Source organism: Rhodnius prolixus, unplaced genomic scaffold, assembly GCF_049639745.1.
Source record: "Rhodnius prolixus isolate KJV_2025 unplaced genomic scaffold, Rpr scaffold_7, whole genome shotgun sequence".
Taxonomy (NCBI): domain Eukaryota; kingdom Metazoa; phylum Arthropoda; class Insecta; order Hemiptera; family Reduviidae; genus Rhodnius; species Rhodnius prolixus.
Genome location: NW_027411582.1, coordinates 24,799,319 through 24,827,224, shown reverse-complemented (window position 1 = coordinate 24,827,224; position 27,906 = coordinate 24,799,319). Strand labels below are relative to the sequence as shown.

Here is a 27,906-nt window from a genome sequence, read left to right as displayed (position 1 = left end):
AATGTAACTAGCGGATCTAAAATTGGACAACAAAAACTAATTCGACTACTTAGATTGTCGACTTTAATTATAATAAGAATCTATTTAGATTGGGGAAAATCGATTTATTTTTAAGTCAGTTTTTATTGATCAATTTAAATGAACAAGAAATATTGATTCACATCTTTTTAATTTGCCTTTAATACAACAATTATAGTGGAACATTTTTGTCTGATTATTTAGTTTGTAAAACAAATAATGATCAAATTGATCTATTGAATATTAAAGATAATTTTCAAATCAAGAATGTCTTTAGTTTTTTGGTTTCTGTTCTTAAGTTTAGAAAATTTGCTTATTTATTTTTTAATGGTGACCAGAACTTAATAGTTAAGTTATAGTTTTTGGTTTCTATGTGTTTATTTTTAAATAATGTATCATTTGCCATATTTTTGACACAGGACCGTATATTATTCAGAAATAGTATTATTTCATCTTTATCATTAGATTTTTTCTTTCAACCTACAAATAATTATTTAATGAGATAACTTAAGTTAATTAATTCAACAAGGCGTCAATATCTAAGTTCATTGGCGCTTAGTGTTTATTTATTTATTTATTATTATTTTATTTTACGCGTGTTCACTCGTTACAAACAACACTACCCTTCTCCAGAGCTGCAAGAAGCTTCTAGGAAGAAGAAAAAAACCTAAGAACCAGCAGCTGGTTTCGAACCCAGAATTTCCGCATGTAAGTCGAGTATGCTAATCACTGAGCTATTTCTAAATTCATTCAAGTTTAAAAATTAAATAATATTTAACTCAAAAGTATTACCTCGAGAATATCAGCTGGTGGTTTATCTGTCCTTCTTTTCTTGACTGGTAACCTAAGTGCCTAGCAACCTAGAGAGGAGTGGTGGCTGGGGAGATGATTGTGAATGAAAAATGATGCTGCTAACCCTAGCAACCCACTTATCTCCCTTTTTGGTGTGCCAGTTCTTTTTTTTTTTTTTTTAAATTTTCTATGGTGTCGTTTATATGTAGCAATTTTCAAGTTCCATTAAAGTATAATAATATTGAGATATATTTTTTGAATAATTCAACATGGAAACTGGGGGTCTTTAAACTAATTCTTATTCTTTTTTGCATCGTCTACTTTTTATTCAATGGTGGCTTTAATTTTATGGTATTCTTATAGATTTTAGTCACCCATTTCTTTCTTCCTTAGGAGAATTTCTAGTTTATCAACTTCATGAACCATTAAACAAACCAGGTTATTTCTAATAAGCGACCAGGTTAAATATTTTACGGAGCGTAATTCTTTTACATTGGAAGTATAATTTAAGGTCTCCTTCAGAGAAAAGAGAAAAGCGAATGGAGTTTATTACGTGAAAATGATTACGTTTTGGTGAAACTCTATTAAAAAGAAAATGCGTCATTACTGGAATTTGGTTTTCCATTATTCAAGGATTGTATTAATTAATTATATCAATAAATAATTGTGACCGTTTTTTTAAATTTATACTGCAGACGCTATTGTCGATAAAAATGGTTTTTGCATGACTACATGATTGACAAGAGAAGAATTATCATGGCTCACCAATGAGTCAATCATTGAACTGCTATGCTGAGAACTACAGCGGGGCCCAATCATTGCCAATCATCGGCCGAGATTGTCAGAAAGAATAAAATATGAAAGCTGGCCAATCAGAAGATTGGGATGTGCTGATTGGCTTCTTGTTTTTGCGCGGTGATTAATATCTTGAATAAAAAATACTTTTAAATCGGTCTTTCTAGTTTGGGTATCTGGTCATTCAGGACACAAGGGAAACGAAGCGGCCAATTTATTGGCCCGGGAAGGCTCTGCGGGACACTTCGTTGACCCGGAGCCCTGTTTTGGGGTTTCGAAATGTGTTCAAGTCAGCGGCCATTAACTTATGGGTGCAGAGTAGGGCTCAGGTCCTACCACCCTGGGCAGAGACAGGCGAAGGAGTTCATCAGAGGCTATTCGCGGAGGCTGACCGCAGAATTAATCCGTAAAGGCCGTGGGGCTATAAGGATAATTGAAGGCCTATTAACTGGGCCACTGCAGGCTCAGAAAACACATGCATCGCATGGGCCTGGCAGATGGCTAGCCTTTGTAGGTTCTGTCAGGAAGAGGAGGTAACAACACTGCATGTGTTGTGTCAGTGTGTGGGGCTTGTATGGCTAAGGATGTTACTTCTCGGGGAGGAACAACCAAGGCCTGGTGAGCTTTACCTAGGAGCCACTCTCTAGAATTAAGAGTCTGATTAAACGGACGGGTCTGGAGGGTGAGCTCTAAAGTCGGGGAACCACAATAGATCCATAGGGGTCGCAGTGGCGTAGGCCTGGAGGCCGCTCTAATTTAATCTATTCTATTCTCGTATATTAAGGTAGCGAATCAGGTTTTATTTTATTTAATTTCTGAAATACATTTTATGAATAATCAACTCTTAAATTTTATAATAATTAATGCGTCTTGATGGTGTATTTGAAGCACGTGACTTTTACCGAATTCCAAAATCTAATTTTATCCGTAAAATATTTATTTTTACAATCAACTGCCTTTTTATTTCCAATTTATATTATTATTGTAATTTTTACTTAAATATTATATTAATCTAATATTTTAATAAGACAGTCCACTACCCCTTTCCTACATGATAAATTTCTTGAATAGATGATTTCCCATTTTACGTGCGTTTATGCTGAGCAAATAGTGATCACTTGCGGAACCCCTGGTTGAAGACCCCCTGATATAGAGCATTAGTTGCACGGTGTAGAATTTGTGACTGTAGTGCCTGGAGTCCGGTAAATGTTAGAATGCTCGGTTGAACTCCACACAGTTTGGAGTCTGTAAGTCTAAAAAATTTGTTTTCAGTACTTAGTAGTTTAGCGTCAATAGTGATTGTCTGTCAGAGATACATGACAAACGTTTGTCCGGATACCGTACAGTGTACAGTGCACAGAAATACGAGGGTCGTTTGAAAAGTCCGTGCAAAAATAAAAACTACTTAATTTTTTGGGGTAAACCTTTTTTATTTTTCAACATAGTCTCCTTTTAGGCTTATACACTTCGTCCAACGCTGCTCTAGTTTGTTGATCCCTTCCGAATAATAGGATTTGTCCAAGTCTGAAAAATAGCCATTCGTTTCTGCAATCACCTCCTCGTTTAAATAAAATCTTTTTCCCGCCAGCCATTTCTTCATATTGGGGAACAAATAGTAGTCCGAGGGAGCCAAGTCTGGAGAATAGGGGGGATGTGAAACGAGTTGGAACCCTATTTCCATTAATTTTGCGAGCACAACTGCTGAGGTGTGAGCTGGTGCGTTGTCGTGATGGAAAAGGACTTTTTTGTGGGCCAATCGTGGGCGTTTTTCTTGCAGCTCGGTTTTCAAACGGTCCAATAACGATGAATAATATGCACCTGTAATAGTTTTACCCTTTTCCAGATAGTCGATGAGGATTATTCCTTGCGAATCCCAAAAGACAGTCGCCATAATCTTTCCGGCCGAAGGAACGGTCTTCGCCTTTTTTGGCGCAGATTCCCCCTTGGTAACCCATTGTTTAGATTGTTCTTTGGTCTCAGGAGTGTAGTGATGTATCCATGTTTCATGCACAGTGACGAAACGACGCTTAAAGTCCTGCGGATTCTTCTGGAACAGCTGCAAACCGTCCTAGCAACACTTCACACGATTTCGTTTTTGGTCAAGCGTGAGCAATCGCGGCACCCATCTTGCGGATAGCTTTGTCGTGTCCAAATGTTGATGCAAAATATTATGTACCCGTTCATTCGAGATGCCCACAGCAATAGCAATCTCACGCACCTTCACTCTTCTGTCATCCATCACCATTTCTGGAGTAGTAACCTCAACAGGGCGTCCAGAACGTTCAGCGTCACTTGTGCCCATATGGCCACTCCGAAAATTTTGAAACCACTTATAAACTGTTCTAATCGAAGGTGCAGAGTCACCATAATGTTTATCAAGCTTCTCTTTAGTCTCCTCAGGCGTTTTGCCTTTCATAAAGTAGTGTTTACTCAACACACGAAATTCTTTTTCGTCCATTTTTTGAAAATCACTCGACTTCCTCGATTCAAACGAATGCCAAACACAAAGAAATAGACCGATCTGGCTGAAACTTGGTGTGTGTTCTTCTAAGAGATGCTACTAACTAAACATAACCTCGATACGCGCCAGTAGTGCTATCTCTCTGACTTTGCACGGACTTTTCAAATGACCCTCGTACAGTCTGTTTTTAGCAAACTAGATAACATCTGACACGTCTGAGAGCGGTTTTTTTTTTTTTAAAAAACCAAAAACTGAACACCAATTCTCAGTTCAGCTAATACAAAAACCACGTATGACTACTGAACGAAAATTGGTATTGTTAGTGAAAATGAAGGATGCTAAGTTTGCAAAGTACTCAGCAGTTATGGGGAAATGGTACCAATTTGGTACCTAGTAGAAGATTGTCTTGTTCTTTATTTCTGTGTCTTTTTTTGCCTGTTTTATTTTATTTATTTTTTATCACATTTTTATTGTGTCTTTGTTTACTTGGGTTCCATCTTCCCATTGTTTATAAAAAATTAATTTGTATTCATTCCAGTTTAATCTAATATCACAGTTATTGCATCCTGTAAACAGTAGAACTAATATGTTCCTCTTAAAATATTTGTACTTAAGAGGATTAGAAATTAAATATTAGTAACCATTGTTTGTTATTGTTTAATGTGGGACAGTTAACTATTCGTTCATTTAATTCGAACACTTTCAACCGGATGTTTATAAACAACAAATGAAATTGATTATTCTACAAATAAAGGAAGTCGATTTAGAAATTGATAGTTTTTTTTTTTTGATGATTTAAGGCGCGTCAACATCTAAGGTTATTGGCGCCCGGAGCTTTTTTCAGTGCACTGCCGGCCTCCGGACAGTGTTCTCTCGTTACAGACAACACTGTCCATCACCGGATAGTGAGTTGTAAGAAGCTCCTAGAAAGAGAAAATCTAAGGGTCAGCAGCTGGATTCGAACCCGGGACCTCCGCGTGGGAGTCCAGCATGCTAACCTCATAGCTAATCTCTTCCCTGAAATTGATAGTGTTTCGAATTTTTTTTACAATATAATTAATTTGAATCAACAATCTTTGTCTATTCTGTTTTTGTTATTCTGTAACAGAAATCACTTTTGAGCGCTTTTCTCAAAACCACTTAGGAAAACTCTATTTTGTGAATTTTTTGTTTTTGTTTTTTTTTTAAGAGCTAGCCTTTTTTATTGGTACGTATAAAGGCTCTAGCTACCAGCAAAGCTCTAGTACTAGCTCGTATTTCGAGCAAAGTTCCGCCAAGTCATTTGACCCATGTTAAGCCCTGCCTATTTTACTTTTTTACTTTAATTGAACCTATTTTTCAGGCGATGTTTAACGTCAAACAACCGAATTAGATCTCTTGGATGGAGGCGATAACATAAAACAATACTATAAACTTTTTATTCTAACTAATGATAAAATGAGCTAAATATGGCGGCGAATTCCACACTTACAAATCTACTACGTTTCAAGACGTACTAGCACCTAATTATGGCGGGAACAACAGGTATGGAAAGGTTATGAACGCTGGAGGAGGTTTTTGTATTGTTTTTGAGTACTGTATGTAACCAATTTATATTGTTCATTTGTTTCGTCTTTTAAATAAAGAATTTGTTAAGTATTATTATTTAGTATAATAGTATTATTTGGTATAATAATGTAACAATATACACAGTATTCTCCAGATTATAGGTGCGCAGATTATTCGGTATGAGGATTATAAGCGCATAAATTTTATTAAAAAATGAAAAATAAAAAAATAGCGCATTGTCAGTGAAGCAGAAGAAATTACCAATTGCATTAGTCGGCTTTTGTGAAACTTTAATGCAGTAAATCGTCCATTGGAACTTCGAATATAGCATACCTATAATAACTTTAAGGAAGAAATTAGACCTGAAATTAAAAAAATCACTCGAACAAAAATTACTAATTTTTTAAAGCAAATATTAAGTATTAAACATGTTAAAATAATTGTCTACTTCAGAAATGTGTAATAACCCAATAAAATGTACAATATTAAATTTACAGATGCATATAATACAATAAATATAATATAAATGTCTATAAATACATTATTTCTGGATTATCCGTGCCAGTCCTCCCTGTCATTAGCCCGGATAATCGACTTTATACATCTTTTTCTTTAAAGACCAATCTTGGTATTTAAATCTCAAGTTTAATCTAATCCCCTCGGAGAACGGGGGAAAAACTTCTGTTAAAATGTCGGGAAAAATAAAAGACATGAGACATTAAAAGTTTTTATTTACCTTAAAATGGGCGATAGCCAATTAATTTTTAAGAAGTAAAATGTAAATATTAAAAAAAAAGGGCAAATTGTAGACAAAATAAAATAAACAACATTAACAGAAATTAAGGAATCTTGTTTTTTCTTGTTTAACAAGAAAAAACTGGTTAAAGTAAAAACAAAGAAAAAGCAAAACCTTCGGCAATAATTACGATTTGTTTACTTAGATGGGGTAGCTAGTTGTTAGCTACTTTAATTTTTTCACTTTCTCTTTTTTTTTTTTTATTTATTTTCTTTTTTTGTGTGAAGGTTTTCTTTATCAAAGAAGCTAATTTTTTTTGTTGATTTTACATCTTATTTCTTTCTCTATACTTGAAAAGTTCCGCTAAAGCGAACGTTTTTTTTAAGATGTACGTATTACGCACTTTGTAAAATGGTGTAATGCACAGAAATTTCACGTTAGTGTAACGTCTGCCCTAACCCTTCACCGAACACTTCCTAAAATATATTTTTCTTCTTTTCCAAGAAAAATGATAAAATTATAATGAAATAAATTATGAGTAATGTATACAAAAAGAAATTCACAGGAAAGGCTAAAGGACAATTTTCGTGGTAGTGTACTATCTACTTCAGAAATGTATAATAAAACAATAAACAAACAATATTATATTTAGAAATGTATAATACAGCCTAGCAACGCTTTAAAATTATAATGAAATAAATTATGTGTATGGAATGTATACAAAAAGAAATTCACAGGAAAGGCTAAAGGACAATTTTCGTGGTAGTGTACTATCTACTTCAGAAATGTATAATAAAACAATAAACAAACAATATTATATTTAGAAATGTATAATACAGCCTAGCAACGCTTTAAAATTATAATGAAATAAATTATGTGTATGGAATGTATACAAAAGAAATTCACAGGAAAGGCTAAAGGACAATTTTCGTGGTAGTGTACTATCTACTTCAGAAATGTATAATAAAACAATAAACAAACAATATTATATTTAGAAATGTATAATACAGCCTAGCAACGCTTTAAAATTATAATGAAATAAATTATGTGTATGGAATGTATACAAAAAGAAATTCACAGGAAAGGCTAAAGGACAATTTTCGTGGTAGTGTACTATCTACTTCAGAAATGTATAATAAAACAATAAACAAACAATATTATATTTAGAAATGTATAATACAGCCTAGCAACGCTTTAAAATTATAATGAAATAAATTATGTGTATGGAATGTATACAAAAAGAAATTCACAGGAAAGGCTAAAGGACAATTTTCGTGGTAGTGTACTATCTACTTCAGAAATGTATAATAAAACAATAAACAAACAATATTATATTTAGAAATGTATAATACAGCCTAGCAACGCTTTAAAATTATAATGAAATAAATTATGTGTATGGAATGTATACAAAAGAAATTCACAGGAAAGGCTAAAGGACAATTTTCGTGGTAGTGTACTATCTACTTCAGAAATGTATAATAAAACAATAAACAAACAATATTATATTTAGAAATGTATAATACAGACTAGCAACGCTTTAAAATTATAATGAAATAAATTATGTGTATGAAATGTATACAAAAGAAATTCACAGGAAAGGCTAAAGGACCATTTTCCTGGAAGTGTACTATCTACTTCAGAAATGTATAATAAATTAATAAACAAACAATATATTTAGAAATGTGTATAATATACAGCCTAGCAACGTTTAGAAAAACAAACTCCTTTAAACGGCTGTGTACTACTTAAAACTAAAGAACGTCTTCAACTGGTACAACTCGATAACAACTGCTAAACTCAAACTGATTTCTCACTCTAACTACCTTCTTTCCTCCCCTTCTCCTATTCTATACATCTCTCCCTCTCTTTCCCCACAAATATCATTAATAAGGTTTGCTGAGTTTCAAAGAATGATCACATTAGTGATAGAAAAAAAATTATGGTTCATGTATGATAGCTTTGAAGACATCGATCTTGACGATTTTTTATTTTTTTAAAATAATCCTTCGTTTAGACTAATCATTGGCTCCTCCAGAAATGAATATAGTTTCAGGATCACCATCCCTAGCTCTGCAATCTATTACTGAATCCTGGTCTAGCCTCAAGAATTTTTCATACCTTTGTTCTCTGCTTCGTCCACCAGATTTGAATATTCCCATAGTCACTAGCGATCCTGTCCTTACAATCAATCCACTCACCTTTCTTAACGTATCACACCCACTTCTTAAGCCTTGCCAATTGAATTTGTTCTTGAAAACTTGTCCAGCTTCTCCGTACCAATTAGCATGTTCTATAAAACAATTTAATTTTTCAAAAAAAGATTTTTTTTAAAAATCCACGAAGAAAAAATATAATTTTAATATCAAATATTATATTTTAACTGTCAAGATGATAGATTTATTAGAGCGATGATGATGCAATGTGACATCTGCCAATCATTTTAATTTAATTCTATTTTTTATTTTTCCATTTTTCTCAATCAACTCTTGGCAACAAATTGATAAATATAAAAAACTATGGCTTCCCTTCATTTGAGGGTCCATTTTGAATTTTAGCGTCAATTCAAAAATCAGTTTTTCCAAATGCAGATGGTGTTACATTCTATTTTTATTTTTTCACCATAATAAGAGAAAATATTTGATCCGTACAAAAAAAATTGTTTTTAAGTCTTTAAAAAAAAAAGGTAGTTTAGTACAAAAAACGAAAACTCGTTGAAGATTCAAATTCGATATTTTGCCCAAGTTATTAACAGAGGAAGTCACAATACAAAATCAGCAAACTGGAAATATTCCTTTAATGTTTACAGAAATTTTTCATATTTTTGAAATTTGATTTAGGGCACCCCTTCTGAGACAGTGTGGGTAGATTCTCTTTAATGGGCCATTACTGTTTTTAATATATAGTCGAATCTCTCAATAACGGACACTGGCGGAGGAAAGCAAAGTGGCCGCTGTTTGGAGGTGGTCGTTAGAAGGAGGTAGGCAAGTTTCATAATGAAAAAATATGGGTTTTTTTTCCAAACATCTATTTAAAAATTGTTTATTATTAATAGATTTAAAAACGTACATAATTGCATAATTATTGCAGCTATATGATATGCATCAAAGTTTTCTTAATTATCCAAAAAATTTATCAAAAAACTACATATTATTGACTTATTTAATAATTTGAATAATAATCATCACATTTATTCATAACAATAATAATTTATGGTAAAATTATCATCATACTATCATCTATTATTAGAAAAATAGGACAAACCTTTCGGCAAGTTGACGATGGCTCGATTTGGTTTTTGCAAAATCTTCCAACACATTTATTTTCTCTTCTAGAGTTAACCACTTTCGTTTGAGAGACATACCCGGAAAAAATAATATTGTTCGTCCAAAATAATATTGAAAAATGATTAAAATGGTACAAGATGTATGGAGCTTATACAGGAAACTTTAGGAAAAACCAGAAAAAAACAAAAACTTGAGAGGGGATAATTACTTTTGATCACCGCGTCAAACGAACTTTTAATAATAAGGTGGTCGTTGATGGGAGGTGAAACATAAGTAATCCGTTCCCCAAAATCAATGTCCGCGGTCGCTATGTAGAGTGTCCGTTAGACGGCGGAGGTTCTTTTATATAGAAAGTGTATATAGGGTTCAAAACGGGGAAATCCACAATAACTGTCCATAAATGGAGGTGGCCGCTAGTGAGAGTGTCCTTTATAGGAGGCTCTACTGTATATGTAATGGCTTGCCACCTGTATAATATTACTTTTTTAAAAAAAACAATTGCCAGATCTGAATTTTCCAAAATGAAGAAAATCAGCTGACTAGAAAATGCTATTTTTACCGAACACAGTTTTCCGATTGACCCATATGAAATAACCACGCTACGCAACTTAATGTGACGCTTAATTAGTAGGATTTTCATTTTATTTATTTATTTATTTTGAATTAATAATACAAACAAAATAATGCAATATAAAAATTGTACATATACGTCGTGCCCTAATTCATTTTACGAAAGCCATTGAACTGATTTCATACTGGGGAATCTAGCACTGTAATCCTCTAATTCCACTTCTATCGGCTAGCACTCATACTAATTAATTTTTGTCTTCATTAATTAACTACTAATACTAACGATAATTACAGTTTAGTAATTAGTACTATAATCCCCTTTGTTTTGTAAATAGATTCTCTTAATCTCCTAAAAATTCAAAAGGTATTGTAAACTTGCTGATTTCGGATATATCCTAATATTTGGGAACATAGAAGTGAAGATACTTGATTTATAAAGTAGAACAATTTGTGTATTCATCTGTAAATAAAAAAACTGTAAGCGAAGTAAATAAATAATTTATTCTACAGTTTAGAAAAAGAGAGAAAATAAGTATAAAAACAAAATATACAATAAATTTTCAATACATTTTGGTTGTTACATGTACTTACTCCTAGAAAGCGCATGGGTCGGTCAGCTTTTAAACTATCAACCCCACTCAATGCTACAACCCCCTAGTACATTCAGTCGACTGCCGATTCTAAAACAGTTTAGATCGTGTTCATGCTTACAAATTAAAAGAGTATAATAAGAACATTAATATATATTTTAAAAAAATATCGTTTTTAAATTACGTATTAAATCAAATAAATTCAAATTTTAAATACATCGCATTCATCTGCACATGTAAGTTAAATCTTAATGTGCTGAATTTTATTATTATTATTTATTATTACATAATTTTTTGCTTAAATTTTTAATAATTATTTTATCTAAATTTTGTACATTTTTAAAGCACCTTTCCCAATTACTTCGTTAAATTTCAATTTATAGTTCACATTAGCAAAAAAAAAAGAAAATAAATGAATTAATTTGGAATAAGAATAAAAGTGTCAAAAGATTGTAACTTTATTCTGAAAAGGAAGTTAGAATATTAAGTAATTAGTATTTAAACCAGTCAATTTTTTTACCCCTTATAATATTAAGAATGTAAACCCGCATTACATATATGTCTAGCATTTTGCCTATTTATTTGATTTAGGCTTTTTTTAGCGCTTCCTTTGGGTAGTGAACGTTGTTCGCTGTTTTTTGTATGTCTTTAGTTAAATTTAGTTAATTTTAGTCTTTAGTGGGAGCAAAATTATATACTTATAGTGTCTGACATTAATACAGAAACTTCAATCAATAAATTTTTTGTTTGTTTGCTTTAATTGCAATGTATCGACAATATTTATATAAACAGCTTTAGAAATGGAAGCTTTAAAAATTTTAAGAATTAAATTGATACTGTCTTTTTTAAACGCCTAAAAAGATAAGTCTTTTTCTTTCCATAATAGCGTTATTTAAGACGTACAATAAGCGAAAAGCAAGCGTAACTTTATGTATATTTTTGCTTCGCTTAATGTATTTATTATATGTTTATTCCAAAAGTATTTTATATGGTTATCTATAATCCATTTTATAATTTTTGTTTTAAAAGTTTGGGTTAGGACCCACCTATTTTTTTTCTCACCTAGGTGGGCCTCAAATGACCTACCTAAATTTACATCTACATGTAAAAAGAGGGCCATGAAATTTTGAAATCATTTAATTTTCTATTTAAGTATGCCTATAACTTTTTATTTATACTAAATTAGTTTGCTATTTTTAGATAATTTTTTTTAAAAAAGAAGATATTTATGATATTGATTGCTGAACTTGTCAAAAAATATTTAAACAAATTAGCCTAGAAATTAAAAAACAAGTAAAAACGTTGAAAATTATTCAGGAACAGTTAATCCAAGAGAGGTGCCGCGTAGGCATTTCTTTCAATTTAGGATTTTCCTTCATTTTCTGTCTTTTTATTTCCAGAATTAATATTACAGGAGCCATAATTAAGTCTTAATATTTTATTTTATTTTTTTATAAAACGTAACTAACACCATTTATTTTAATTTAAAAAACAATTTTTCATATTTCAAAATTATACATAAAGTTATTTATTCACACAAAATAATTTAAAAAAAATGAAGTAAAGTAGAGCCCCCCCCCCCATTTTTTCAGGCTGGCTTTATGTCCACAACTAACCCAAATCAGGTATCGTGGGACGGAGGCAATTAACAAACATACTTTACTGTAAAAATTTCTTTTATTAATCCAATAAATAAAAATCCAAGGTATAAAACACCGGGAATCGAACCTACTAAACCAAGCAATACATATTAGCATTGCGAGTCCAGTCTTTAAACCGCACGGCTACCGTGACCCCCTCACACAGAGTAATTATAATAATAAATAAATCATTTACATTATTGTATTCTGATGTGAAAGCATTTTTTTTCATTTAATCATTAACTTATTTTTCTTTTAAATGAAAGCAAGCGTTATTTATTTTGTTGTAAAATTTTCTTTTTTACTTTTAGCGTTAGATCATGGCTAATTAAAGTTTAAATTAATTAAAATTTCACGAATATTCCCTGAAGGCCATGCTTTTTTGATTTGTTTTGTTTTCCAACGAGGCATTTTTACTTTTTATCGTACTTATTTTTTTAAATAAAATATTAGGCCTTAGGGCAATTTCATTTTTAGTACCATTTCTATAGATAGGGTTTTCATTTTTCCATCAATAGTACTTTCCTTCAATGATTCACATTTTTTCTAAAATTCAAAATTTTTGCTTAAAAATATAACTTTATTCAATTAGGCATTTTTCGTTTTTGTCGATGACAAAATCTTTCAGGCAGTGTCATAATTCCATGTTCATAAAACTTCTGATTTTTGCCAGCAAAATAAAACGAATTAATTGTGATTTTACATCAACAGCATCAATAAAAATTTTACGATTTAAAGAGATCTGCATGGAACGAAATAAATGGTAATCTGAAGGCGCAAGGTCCAGGGCTATATGGTGGATGTGACAACACATCCCAACCTAGTTCCAATAATTTTTGGTGGGTGACCAAAGGGCTTTGCGTTTATCATACTGCAAAACAACACCCTTACGGTTTGCCAATTCTAGCCGCATTTCTTGAACTTCATCGCTCAGTTTGGCGATTAGTTCAACGTAGACGCTTGAATTAATCGTTTGGTTCTTTGGTAAAAGTTCAAAGTGCAGAATTCCTTTATAATCCCAACAAACAGACAGCATAATCTTTTTTTTTTTATTGAATCTCAGCTTTTGGTGACGTCTGAGCTGGAACATTTTGCATCATGCACGATCTTTTCTGATTAACCTTGTTGTAAACTGTCCACTTTTCGTCGCCAATAATCAGTCGTTTCAGAAATGGATCAATTTCGTTGTGTTTCAAAAGCGAATTTCAGACGCTAATGCGTTGCGTCAAATGGATTTCCTTAAGCTGATGAGGGGTCCGTAAATCGTGTTTCTTGACGTAGCCAAGTGGTTTTAATTTTTTTTTTAAATGCATTTACGCGATACATTGAGCTTCTCTGCAATCTCACGAGTTGTGCTATGACGATCTGAATCGAAAATAGTCTTGATATGGGTCTCATCAACTTCAACTGGACAGCCAGATCGTTGCGCATTTTTCAGTGAAAAATCACCAGAAAGAAATTAGGCAAACCAATTTTGACACTGCCTTTCTTTCAAGGCTTCATGCCCATATACGGCACATAACGTCTTATGTGCTTGCGATGCGTTCTGGCCTTTTCAGAAATAATGTAATAAAATTTGTCTGAAATGCGCGTCTTGTTCTTCCATTTTTAAATTGGATAAAAAGGAAACCAAATGACTAATCGATAAATGTTTTTTTTATTAAATTAAAAGCGAAAATCCTAACAAGAAAACAATCCAGCTCAGATGCTTTGATCACGTAAACAAGACAAAAGAATGCGCTAAAACCATCTATTGACAAAATCCGCAATGACTTAGTTGCCAACCGATATTTACACTTAAATGAAAACTGCTATAAAAATAAATCCATCCTTTCAAAACCATGTTTACAATTTTTGAATGAAAATTTTCTTATTGAGTTATTAAACAGCAATAATTCAAAAAGCATAAAGTAAAACCTATTGAATAATCAAGAAAATTATTAATAAGGAACGGATTTTTATGTATTTAAAAATGCCAAATATTTAATTAAAATATGCATTTATTTTCGTCAATTATGTGGAAAATATGTGATTTTCTTAAAATATTTTCTGGAATATTTAAGTAAAATGGACATTTTTTTTTTTATGAAAATCGTGAAATGGTGGAATGATTGCATTTTTCGAGAACCTCACAGTTCAAAAGGAATGGCTTTGAATCCACATCAGCATCACTGTCAAGTTTTCCAATAACTGCATTGGCAATATACCTGCCCTCAACGTCAGTGGTCTCATCAATTGACACCCAAATCGGACCATCTTTGATATGTTCTCGAATTTTGGTTAGTGTATCTTTATAGACATCTTCCAGGTAGTTTTTCCTCAGAGCGCTCTCGTCAGGCATTTTTTTTCCCAATATAGGTCTCTAAGAATCCTTTGAAATGAGGATTTTTAAGTTTGTGGAAAGGGATATCTGCTCTAACCAAAGCCCGTCACAGATCTGTACTCAGAGTAGACTTACTTGATGATAGAGATGTAAGGAAGGCTTGATAGGACGTCCTCTCTTTCTTTCTGTTTTTATTCTCTATGTGCGATCCGGTGGCAATATGTTGGGTGACTTGGGAACGTTGAGAGCAAGAAACGCGCTTGTCACAAGCTGTGCAGTACAAAATGTCTCCATCACTTCGAAAAAGTTCTGCTGGAAACTCGCGAAGATATTTAGCAACCAGTTGTTTGTTTGAGGCCGATGTTCGTGGCATTTCACCCAAAAAAGAATACATTAAGTGACCGAACGAAATGAATTGGACACTTCGACGAACGAGCTGTAAGAACAGACAACGTCAGACAACTTCAAAGAACTAACAAGTGCCCGTCACTGTTTAGTAGCATTCTGTGTAAATTACAATAACCATTGTACTCACTGTGATTCACAGCCCTACAGTCTGTGGTTCACAGTTCCTGTCAACCACCTCCCAACTATGAAAATATGCCCAAAATGAAAAATATATACATATTTTGATTAAATATGTAGAAATATTTATTTATTTTAATCAAATATGTAGAAATATGCGATAACATCCAAATATGTGGAAATATGTGAAATAAAAGTAGACTCAAACGGCTTAAAAAGTGTCAGTATGAATACTTCTAGTTGAAAAATGTCTGTAAATTGCCTAGAAAAAAATATGTAAATACATACGAATCCGTTCCCTAATTATTAAACAGTTAATTTAGACAGAATCAATCCAGATGTTTACTATTTAATGATTTAGTGACGCCTTCCAAGTCTGGTGCAGTCTATCTTTGAATCTTATAGTTCAAAAAAAAATAAATAAATAAAGGAAAATGGTGATATTGTAAAGAAAAAGTAAGGAGGATAAAATATGTTTAATAATAAAGGATCAGTCAATAAAAGGTAGACGCGAAATTGGTAATAATAAAAACTTCTAGTTTGTGAAGGTTTATTGTGTTTTGAAGAAGTTTATAGAGAGCGACTTTGGCCAACTGGGACTTAATATTTCTAAAGGTAGAGAAGATGAAACAATAGGCAGTTTAATATGAAAATAAATGTTTAAAATGAAAAGAAGGATTTCTTATTATAAATAATGTACGAGTGGAAAAGATCAATTTGAATGAATATAATATGACTAGGCTGAAAGAGGCTGCGAGTTATAATTGTGGAAAATTAACTTTTTGTCTTTTACTTCTCAAAATATTGATTTCAGTCAGTTTTGATTATTGTTTTTGGCCTTTTTTTAACACCCTAATTTACGAGGGTCGTTTGAAAAGTCCGTGCAAAAATAAAAACTACTTAATTTTTTTGGGGTAAACCTTTTTCATTTTTCAACAAAGTCTCCTTTTAGGCTTATACACTTCGTTCAACGCTGCTGTAGTTTGTTGATCCCTTCCGAATAATAGGATTTGTCCAAGTCTGAAAAATAGCCATTCGTTTCTGCAATCACCTCCTCGTTTGAATAAAATCTTTTTCCCGCCAGCCATTTCTTCATATTGGGGAACAAATAGTAGTCCAAGGGAGCCAAGTCTGGAGAATAGGGGGGAAGTGAAACGAGTTGGAACCCTATTTCCATTAATTTTGCGACCACAACTGCTGAGGTGTGAGCTGGTGCGTTGTCGTGATGGAAAAGGACTTTTTTGTGGGCCAATCGTGGGCGTTTTTCTTGCAGCTCGGTTTTCAAACGGTCCAATAACGATGAATAATATGCACCTGTAATAGTTTTACCCTTTTCCAGATAGTCGATGAGGATTATTCCTTGCGCATCCCAAAAGACAGTCGCCATAATCTTTCCGGCCGAAGGAACCGGTCTTCGCCTTTTTTCTGGCGCAGATTCCTCCTTGGTAACCCATTGTTTAGATTGTTCTTTGGTCTCAGGAGTGTAGTGATGTATCCATGTTTCATGCACAGTGACGAAACGACGCTTAAAGTCCTGTGGATTCTTCTGGAACAGCTGCAAACCGTCCTTGCAACACTTCACACGATTTCGTTTTTGGTCAAAATCACTCGACTTCCTCGATTCAAACGAATGCCAAACACAAAGAAATAGGCCGATCTGGCTGAAACTTGGTGTGTGTTCTTCCAAGAGATGCTACTAACTAAACATAACCTCGATACGCGCCAGTAGTGCTATATCTCTGACTTTGCACGGACTTTTCAAACGACCCTCGTATATTTGTTTAAACAAATCTCAAGTTAAAAGATTCCAAATTCATGATTAAAGTGAAATAGGAATAAAAATTAACCTTTGAATTATTAGTTGATTAAAATTTTTTATTTTCTCTTAATTAAGTTTTGAATTATGGCGATCGATGCTAAATTTTTAAATAAGAGTTTTAAGAAAAGTTATATTTTGGGCAAAATGTTTCTTTCTGAAGGACCACATTACTAAATTGATTTTTTCATTTTTTTGAGGAGGGGCCACTTTCTCAAAAATTGTTTCAAAAAATTATCCTCAGATTTTGTATACTTGTGGTACTCATGTTATTTTTTTTAAAGTTTTGAAACATTTCTGCTAGAAAAGTCGAGTTTAAGGAGAACTTTGTCTTACCAAGCGAGGGTTGATAAGGCTGCCTTCTAAATTACCATATCTCAGTAAATTTTAACGCCCTTTATATATATATTTTAATCAAAGGAAAAATTTATTACTAATATTGTTATTTTAAAGAATTATCCACATCTTGAAAAACCACTTTTCTGAAAAGTAAAAACTCTGTTCTGTGATTTTTTTTTTTTTTTTGAAAATAGCTCCTTCGATTTTGTCTAAAAGTAAGATATATGACTTAAGTAAAGTAATCGCCTATTTTTTTAAGGCAGGGCTTAACGTCCAACTACCAAATTAGGTGTCGTGGACGGAGGCGATTAGCAAACATACTTTACTGTAAAATTCCTTTTATTAACCATTAAATAAAAATCCAAGGCCGGGGAATCGAACCCAGTACCACACAATGCATATTAGCTTTGCAGGTCTCGCCTCTAACCGCTCGGGTACCGTGGCGCCTTAGATATTTGACTTTATATAAATAATTTGTTTTTAGGGCAATTCTGAAAAGGAATAAGGGTAGGATTCGCTCTAATGTCTCATTTTGTTGCAATGAACAGTTTTAAAAATTGAATTGGCTTGCAAGCCAGGTTAGCCTGGAGGATATCAACTGCTCTCTGTATCTGAGGAGACATCTTTGAGGGCACAGTAAATGATTCACAAGTTGAGTAAAGTGCATTATTTGGTAAATTAAGGAATAAGTTTGATCCTTTACATGAAAGATATTGATCACTTAAATATGTGGCAGGAAGTTTCCAATATTTTTGGTAATTAAACGCAACTCTCCCAAAATTACCAAATAATTATTAAACCTTCTTGTTTATAACAGATGTAAAATTAATTTTTAGCCATTTTGCGTATGCTTGAGAACATCTAAACTACTTATTTCCCGATATTAAGAAAAACACTAGCTTTACTGCCTTGGCAATATTTTTAATAGAAAGGAGATGAAAAAATACATAAAAATGGCCTATCGCGTGCTCTTCTTTCTCTTTGATAACAAGTTAAAAAATTGAAATATGTTTAATAAATACCAGATTTTGAAATGGTCTAGCACCTTTAATTTTGAAGATATCGAATTGCGGTTTCCGGTTTCTTTCATAACTTTCTATACTCTTTAAAACTGTATATATGGGAATGGAGGTCAACTGCGAACCCTCACTTTTGGACGCGCGCCTCAGCCGCGTATGCGGGCAGAAATCTAAAATCAAGTCACATATTCTGAAACTAGAGGCGACGGGCAACAAATTTTTCCTCTACCATTTTTCGCTCAGAACAACCGTTTAAACATAAAATGCATTTGAGCCGTCTTAAAATGAACACCCTGTATATGTTATATATTTTTTTTTACATTATTATATGTAAGTTTGGCGTGTCTTCTGCCATGTATACTTACGTACTGTATTATAATTGTTAACAAGCATAGGCCCTGAAGATGACCTAGTCTCTAGGTCGAAGCCTTCGCTCAAATGAAAAATAATGACCGTAATTGGCAATATTCTTTTTCCAAAATTGAATAATGTTAGTAGGTACTAAATTCTGGTCACATGTTTTCTGTAGGTAACTGTCACCTACCAAAGATCCAATAATTACTTTAAAAAAAAATGGATTATAGGTTACAATTAAGCTGATGTAATGATAAAACCTAAATTTTCAAATGCGATGTAGCCAAATTTAAATTTAAGTTTGGCCTGCACAACGGGCCTCAGGTTACTCTACTTACTTTTCGCTTCATTTCTGATAAAACTCTTCCATTTAGAGGAGCCTTAAAGAACAGGAAACAACCTCCTTACCAACAGCGATGAGACTGACCTTTCTTTAAATTCAATATTGTCAGCATTGATTACTTCTTTCTCTATTTCCTGTAAAGAAGGACCAGATAAAGTTCTGAAAACGCCAAGGCTATTTATCTTGTTTTTATTCACACCTTCTTTGTTATCAGAGAATCCTTTTTGATTATGTCCCTTATCTGGATACCAGTCCTAGTTGACTAAACAAAACGAATCAGTTCTTCAGGCATGTTTGCCAACCTTCTTTAGCTTGATAGAGCATCATTCTATTTATGGAGTCGGAGAGGCCTTTAATAATATCGACCAAAAAGATTGTTGGTTTTTATCAATTTGTATTCTCTTTTTATCTATGGTTATGTTAATGATTATACAGTCAGTACGAAATGTCGTACATATTTGGAACTTTTTTGGAAAAAAAATAAATTAAAACACTTTGTAATTTCCACCCATTTACTTATTCGCTTTTCTTATCTAGCAGGCACTGCTGCGTTATATAGAGGTACTAATGTGTACCATCTAACCCATAATGGCCTTGGAACTGTCTTGGAATTCATTCTACTACTCCTACGAACACTCAAGATATGCCACCCTCATATCACAAACACTAACTGTGACATTTGCAGACGATACTGCCTGCTTACATATCCCAAGACCTTCTGCGCACATATTAACAGCGTCTAGCTAGTTACAGACATAACAAGATGTCGTCAAGAAATGGTGGATAAAATCAACAGTCAGAAACTGACTATCATGTTATGTCAATAAACATGTCTGTGAGAAGGAAAGATGTAAATTTACTGTTATTACAGATGACAGTAACCACGTTATAGCTTTACTTAGGGCAGTTGTATAAGGGTTGATCGTCAAAAACTGCACGAAAAAGCGTAACGTTGAAAAACACCCAACTTTGACAATTTTTTTCTCTTTTTCTATAAAAGATAAAATTCTCAAATTTTCATTATAACATAAGGCAAATCTTCCTTTATAACTGTAATTTTTTGCAATAACCCAGATCTTATAGATTTAGAGAAAACAATTGCTGAAAATGAGCAAAAACGGCATTTTCAGAAAATGTTCTTGTTCTTGTTACCTTTTTTTGCAATCAACGTAGCGCCTAAACGAGTGAACCGATTTTCATGAATGAGGTGTCATTCGATTTGGAATTTTATATAGATGTGCCTTTTGTGGGTCTCGACGCAGTACATCAAATAGGAGAGGAGTTAGCTCCATGTATGTGAGGCCTTCTCCAAAATTATTATTACTAATAACTCTAAAACGTAGTTATGAAATTTGGGCTAATAAAAAATGGCTTATAGAATTATTTTATGAGAAAAACCAACATCAGTCATTAATCTATAAGTTACTACGAAAAAATTATCATTAATTATTTTATTATCAGTGATAAATGGATGCCATGAAGAATAAGGCTTGCGTAGGATATGGGAAAACGAATTAGTGGGCTCCTTCAAAAACCTTTGTTTGTAAAAAATGCTACTGGCCTTCTTGATTTCAAAACTTTGTGGTACTCTTGAGTTAAATGGACTCTGGCTACCATGAGTAAAATGTTGAATCTAGTTTGATGGCTATGATTACATTAAGGATTCAGAATTGGCGAGGAATCGGTCCAAATAAAAACAACAACTCGTCTTTTTGCCAACGTTTCGACAAATATATTGCCTTCTTCAGGGCCTCAGTTTTACAAATGTGAATATATATTGGTTTAGTGACCGTAAATTATTAAATTAAGGATTCAAAATTGGCGAGGAATCGGTCGGAAAAATTGGACGCAGTAATTCATATTTGCATTCATATATGTATTCATATTTGTAAAACTGAGGCCCTGAAGAAGGCAATATATTTGTCGAAACGTTGGCAAAAAGATGAGTTGATGTTTTTATTTGGACCGATTCCTCGCCAATTTTGAATCCTTAATTTAATAATTACGGTCACTAAACCAAAATATATTCACATTTGTAACTATGATTACTTTATTCGAAAATAGGCTGAAAATTTGTTCCATGAACTAGAATCATTTGTATATTTATTTTTTTTCTCATAGCAATATAAAAATTCTTCTCAGTTCTAATTGCTTCTTTTCTGTAAACTTTACAAACAAAATTTTGTTTTAAAACTGTTTTAAGTTGGAAGCTAGCGATGTCAATGTCTGATAACCAAATTTTTAACCAAACCCCGTAGGGTAAAGTCGGGTGAGATGGCCAACAACCGAAATTTAACCGAAATGTCGTCCGACGGCGCTGCGTGACCTCTCAAGTGATGAACCTTCATGTTTGACTGCAGTGAGTTCATTTTGGTCTGCGTCAAAGCGTTATTAATTAACTCAGAGAATAAAAACATTATCGTCTCAACAAAAAATTTTATGATAGTTGCATATTGCGTGCTGCAGCGAATGTATGTGTCGAAATTTTAGTGTTGTTTTTTACATATTAGGAAAGTACAGTATACATTAATGAATCCTAACTTCTAAAACTGTCAAAAAGTACGCGTTGAGTTATGTTTATCATGTTGGCCATCTCTCTCTAGCATTCAGGACAGATGGCCATACCAACAGTAGGGATAGATGGCCAATTATTTTTACTTTTTTTCTATTATCGTTTGGCTCAGTTTCCAATTCACTGTAGAAAAATGCCAACTCAACATAAAAGACAGAATACTAACTGCGGAAATTATATGAAGAAAATTTGAGATCATATTAACACAGCACACCCAAAACTGTCGTCTCTGCAAGAAAAAGGAGCGAAGTCGGTTGTCACTTTATTAACTTCTCACGAGCACATTGCTGTTGTGAAAAACAGAGTTGCAAAGAAATCCAAACGATCTAATCCAAACTACACCTTACTGAAGACTGTCACTCGGTAACTTGGGTTTTATTCCTTTACCACCGCTCACTTGATTTACCAACATCCGAGATTTAAGAGGCAAGCATTAAATTACAGTATTCGATTAAACGAAGACAAGTTGGTGGACGGAAAGCAAGACTATAACCTTTTTTTTAACGCGACAAAAAGGAAAAGAAAATCTAAAGGGTCAGTAGCTGGATTCGAACCTGGGACTTCCGCTTCGGAATCCGATACGCTAACCGCATAGCTAATTCCTTCCCTACTCTAACTTATTATTGTTTTTATTCTTATATTTACGAATCTTCTGCTGGTAAAATTAACTATCTGAGAAACCTAAAAGTATTAATACGAGGGTCGTTTGAAAAGTCCGTGCAAAGTCAGAGAGATAGCACCACTGGCGCGTTTCGAGGTTATGTTTAGTTAGTAGCATCTCTTGGAAGAACACACACCAAGTTTCAGCCTGATCGGTCTATTTCTTTGTGTTTGGCATTCGTTTGAATCGAGGAAGTCGAGTGCTTTTCAAAAAATGGAAGAAAAAGAATTTCGTGTGTTGATTAAACACTACTTTATGAAAGGCAAAACGCCTCTGAAGACTAAAGAGAAGCTTGATAAACATTATGGTGACTCTGCACCTTCGATTAGAACAGTTTATAAGTGGTTTCAAAATTTTCGGAGTGGCCATGTGGGCACAAGTGACGCTGAACGTTCTGGACGCCCCTGTTGAGGTTACTACTCCAGAAATCATTGATAAAATCCATGATATGGTGATGGATGACAGATGAGTGAAGGTGCGTGAGATTGCTTGTGCTGTGGGCATCTCGAATGAACGGGTACATAATATTTTGCATCAACATTTGGACATGACAAAGCTATCCGCAAGATGGGTGCCGCGATTGCTCACGCTTGACCAAAAACGAAATCGTGTGAAGTGTTGCAAGGACGGTTTGCAGCTGTTCCAGAAGAATCCGCAGGACTTTAAGCGTCATTTCGTCACTGTGGATGAAACATGGATACATCACTACTCTGCTGAGACCAAAGAACAATCTAAACAATGTGTTACCAAGGGGGAATCTGCGCCAAAAAAGGCGAAGACCGTTCCTTCGGCCGGAAAGATTATGGCGACTGTCTTTTGGGATTCGCAAGGAATAATCCTCATCGACTATCTGGAAAAGGGTAAAACTATTACAGGTGCATATTATTCATCGTTATTGGACTGTTTGAAAACCGAGCTGCAAGAAAAACGCCCACGATTGGCCCACAAAAAAGTCCTTTTCCATCACGACAACGCACCAGCTCACACCTCAGCAGTTGTGGTCGCAAAATTAATGGAAATAGGGTTCCAACTCGTTTCACTTCCCCCCTATTCTCCAGACTTGGCTCCCTTGGACTACTATTTGTTCCCCAATATGAAGAAATGACTGGCGGGAAAAAGATTTTATTGAAACGAGGAGGTGATTGCAGAAACGAATGGCTATTTTTCAGACTTGGACAAATCCTATTATTCGGAAGGGATCAACAAACTAGAGCAGCGTTGGACGAAGTGTATAAGCCTAAAAGGAGACTATGTTGAAAAATAAAAAAGGTTTACCCCAAAAAATTAAGTAGTATTTTTGCACGGACTTTTCAAACGACCCTCGTATGTTCTACGTTTCTCTCTCAGAGAAATATCTTTTGATTCTGTGCTTTATATTATACAAAAATAGATTGAATTTTAGTAACCTCATGAAGGAAAGCATTCAGGAGCATCAATTCTCAGCCTTAGAAATTTATGCTACACTTGAAATTGTAGTTATTAGTTACAAAAATACTTTTCAAATTTCGCTATCTTAAATTTATTATAGTAAAAACAATTTAACATTGGTAAAGGTAAAGAGGATATACAGTCTGTACCTAACCGTTATAAGGAATCATAAAATTTTATTGAGACATATAATGTATATTTATGGGCTAGTTAATAGCGTTACCTTTGCCACAGTATAGCACAAAATTCACTCATACGTGCACACAAAATTCCACACAAATATATATATGTGCATATGTGTGTTATGTGCTTTATATATGTGTATTCCAATTTATGTGTGTTACTGCCGAACACAATGATTGGTAACACAATTTAGTCTGCTTTCTGATTGTTTTTAATAAAAGATAATACTTTATTTTTTTCTTTTTAGTTAGCAAATTACTTTGGAAATGATATTTAAATTGGAAAAATATTTTAAGTTAAATGGCGTTGAGACAAATGAATTCATTGTGAAACAATAAGAATAAATTTCCAATGATTACAGTAAATATAATCATGGCTGATGAATAAATTTCTCCGAGATACAAGATTGTTCTTTGTTAGTTTTTGATTGGTTTTTTATTGAATTCCAGCGGTGGAAGTGTTCGCCTGATTGGAATCTAATTCACAAAAAAATTATTTTAATGTCTTAGATATCATACACGTGTATTTTTTTTTTTTAAATCTTTTATTGCAATTTACCACTGCAACAGTTGTTGCAACAAGCAAATACGGTGAAAGAGAAAAGAAATAACATGAAATCATGATTGGAGAAGGCACCCAGTGGTGCCACTCCAGTAGCGTGCTTAAGATAAGAGAAGATCACGAGGCCATCTTCTCTTCAATCTCCTTAGAGGATTACCTGGTAATGTGGAGGAAGATAGGTGTTCTATGACAGGGTTAGGATGAGCTGCTGTGGAGGAATGAAATTTTAAGAAACGAGTGTTAGCAAGATCTTGTAATGAAAGGAATTTTGAGGTCATTATGGATAGTGAGGTTAGATACATAGAACGGAGCGTTAAGAAATTTTCGAAGTATTTTTGACTGTAATGCCTGGAGGCGTAGCGAGTGGGAACGCTTAGTCGATCCCCATACTTCTGTGCTGTATGACCAAATGGGTCGCAGTAACATTAGATATAAGAGTCTTTTGTTATGTAGGTTAAGTTTTCGAACGTTTGTCAAGTAGTCTGGCGAGAAGTTTTGTAGCGTTGGTTAGTTTCTTGTCATTTCGGTCTAGTATGGGGATTCCATGTCAACCGTTTGTCTAGGTGCAGTCCAAGGTAGCGTACTTTGTCCACAGTTGGTATAGGAGTTTGGTTCAAGATGATGGGAGGTAGGATTTTCCGTCTGAGAGTAAATACTATAAACTTAGATTTCGTAACGTTGGTTTTGATTCTCCATTTGAAAATCCAGTCCTGTAAGTGGTTGATGTGTGTTTTGAATAAAATTAACCTCGAGGTAATTTCTAGTGGCCCACGATGTACTGAAATAAAATGAAAATATGAAAAAATTTTATAAAGCAAATTGCATTTATGGGAGATTGAGGCAATACCGTGTACACCAATTTCTTGTTAACCCTTTATACGAGGGTCGTTTGAAAAGTCCTTGCAAAGTCAGAGAGATAGCACTACTGGCGCGTATCGAGGTTATGTTTAGTTAGTAGCATCTCTTGGAAGAACACACACCAAGTTTCAGCCAGATCGGTCTAATTCTTTGTGTTTGTCATTCGTTTGAATCGAGGAAGTCGAGTGATTTTCAAAAAATGGACGAAAAAGAATTTCGTGTGTTGATTAAACACTACTTTATGAAAGGGAAAACGCCTCTGGAGACTAAAGAGAAGCTTGATAAACATTATGCAGAAACGAATGGCTATTTTTCAGACTTGGACAAATCCTATTATTCGGAAGGGATCAACAAACTACAGCAGCGTTGGACGAAGTGTATAAGCCTAAAAGGAGACTATGTTGAAAAATAAAAAAGGTTTACCCCCAAAAATTAAGTATTTTTTATTTTTGCACGGACTTTTCAAACGACCCTCGTACTACTGAAGACGAGTATACACGTGACCCCAGGGCTTTTCCTAGAGGGGGCCTGTGGGGCTTGTATAAACGCGCTGACTTAGTTCCAGCGACGTTTGGGATGACCATATGTCGGCCATTCTCAGTGGAGTTCCAGAATGATTCGGTTTTAAAAGGACGAAGTAGGAATTCCCAAAATATATTCTTATTTAGGCGAGAAATAATTAAAAATGTTTGCTGAACAAATTTCGTGTTATTTTTGGAGTAAGTACAGTAAAAGCTCTTTTATCCGGCATTCCAACTTCCGGAACGTTCTATTAACCGGCAAATTTTCAACTAGCTACGTACTCATAAAAATGTATTGAGATGGCTTTTGTTATACAGTAATTGTTATTACACGATTTGATTGTTTGGAAATACAGAAATGTAGACTATTTTATTAATTGTTTTTGAATTGGCTTTGCTATTAAGTAGGCTATCTAATATTTGTTTGTGATAACACAGACGTATATTTAATAAGGGCAATCACAGAAGAAAAAACAGCTGACAGTGAATCATCAGATGAAGAAATAGTTCATGAAAAATTAAACGTTTCATGGAGTAGTGCTGCAGATGCTTTTACAACGCTGCTAACGTTTGTTGAAGGTGAGAAATGTTACTCGGCTCAGGAAGTTTTGCAACTGCATATGCTTCATTCAAAATTTGTTGAAAAACGATCATCGCGTATCAAACAGTCAGATATCCGCGATTATTTTAAAAATCATTAAAACATAACTCTTAATGTAGTGTTATATTTAATTAATTTATATTTATTAATTTATATTTAACAATATGGTAGGGCCTACTTTATTAGAACATAAAAGCCATGTACAGTTCTGTATTTCACTGAGAAATGTTAAAGAATCATATTTTACATCTAATTTACGTGCGCCGAAATTAGCCTTCTATTATCCGGAGATTTTCGATATCCGGCAACATGCCGACCCCGAGGGTGCCGGATATTAGAGCTTTTACTGTACTTATGTCGGCACCTATTTCCGTTTATGAAATTAAATAAAACGACATGCAGATCGAGTGCCATGGCCATTAGCGCCCACTATCAATTTTTGTTTTCTCTTTCCTAATAATACCATTGGTGCTGGGATGATACGTGACTGCCCTATAGCTTCCAATCATAACACCTTGCTCATCAAGATGGGGCGGAGCTTAGACACGCAAGAGTGTGACCACTCCCTCCACACTAATCTTGACATGTTGGTCTAGTTGCTGTATGGTTATTCTGCAAACTGGTGACCTCCACTTGCTTTAAATCAATAGCAGTATGGGGTCGCCTTGGTATTGAAGCTGTTAGCAAAGAATTCTGAATCACATTTGAATTGACGATGCCAGTTCTTTACTACATCATATGATATGGGGTATCATCACCATAAACCTCTATGATCTCATCGAACGTCTTCTTTAGTAAGCGGCCTTTGATTTCAAGGAACTTGATGACTGCTCTGTATTCCATTGGGTCTATTATCAAAACACACACCACTTCAGCACCTATAAAATCAATACCATTATCACTTCTGAGTTGCAAATTGGCACATAACCTGATACAGACATATCATTACACATGTGCAGTATCAACGACTTGTGTTAAATAGAATTTGGTCAGGAGAAATCTTTAATTAAGGCCCCTCATATATAAAAGAAAGAGTGAATCAGTGAATTTCTGAATTTTTCCCGTTTTTGAGTAACTTTGGATGACTACAGTCACCAACCAATTTGTTAAAATCATTTTTTCTTAATTAAGGGACTTCAAAAAACAAATTATTCACCAGAAATCTAAAAAAAAAGAGTATATCTGTACGATCAAAATACTGTCCTTTTACCGAGTTGACTAAAAGAAGTGAAAAATAAAATACAAACCAAAGATCTTCTTGGCAGAGGTAAACTCTTTGACTAAAAAGCTCTTAGTAATATTCAGGGCGTAAAAATCTGGTTCAATCGCACTGCGCAGCACAAGAAAATGGAAAAACTTTATAATGGA

At 33.8% G+C, this 27,906-nt stretch overlaps 1 protein-coding gene across 4 annotated transcripts in view; it reads left to right on the top strand.

The window, feature by feature from the left end:
* Positions 1-10,892: 10,892 nt before the first annotated feature.
* LOC141447239 (vascular endothelial growth factor receptor 1-like) overlaps positions 10,893-27,906 on the top strand; it is a 534,132-nt gene continuing 517,118 nt past the window's right edge. For 3 of the 4 annotated variants that reach the window (XM_074114561.1, XM_074114562.1, XM_074114558.1), the window contains exon 1: positions 10,893-11,030. The gene's annotated coding sequence lies outside the window, so the exon portion shown is untranslated. The remainder of the gene's footprint in view (positions 11,031-27,906) is intronic. The other variant, XM_074114560.1, reaches the window with a different exon arrangement.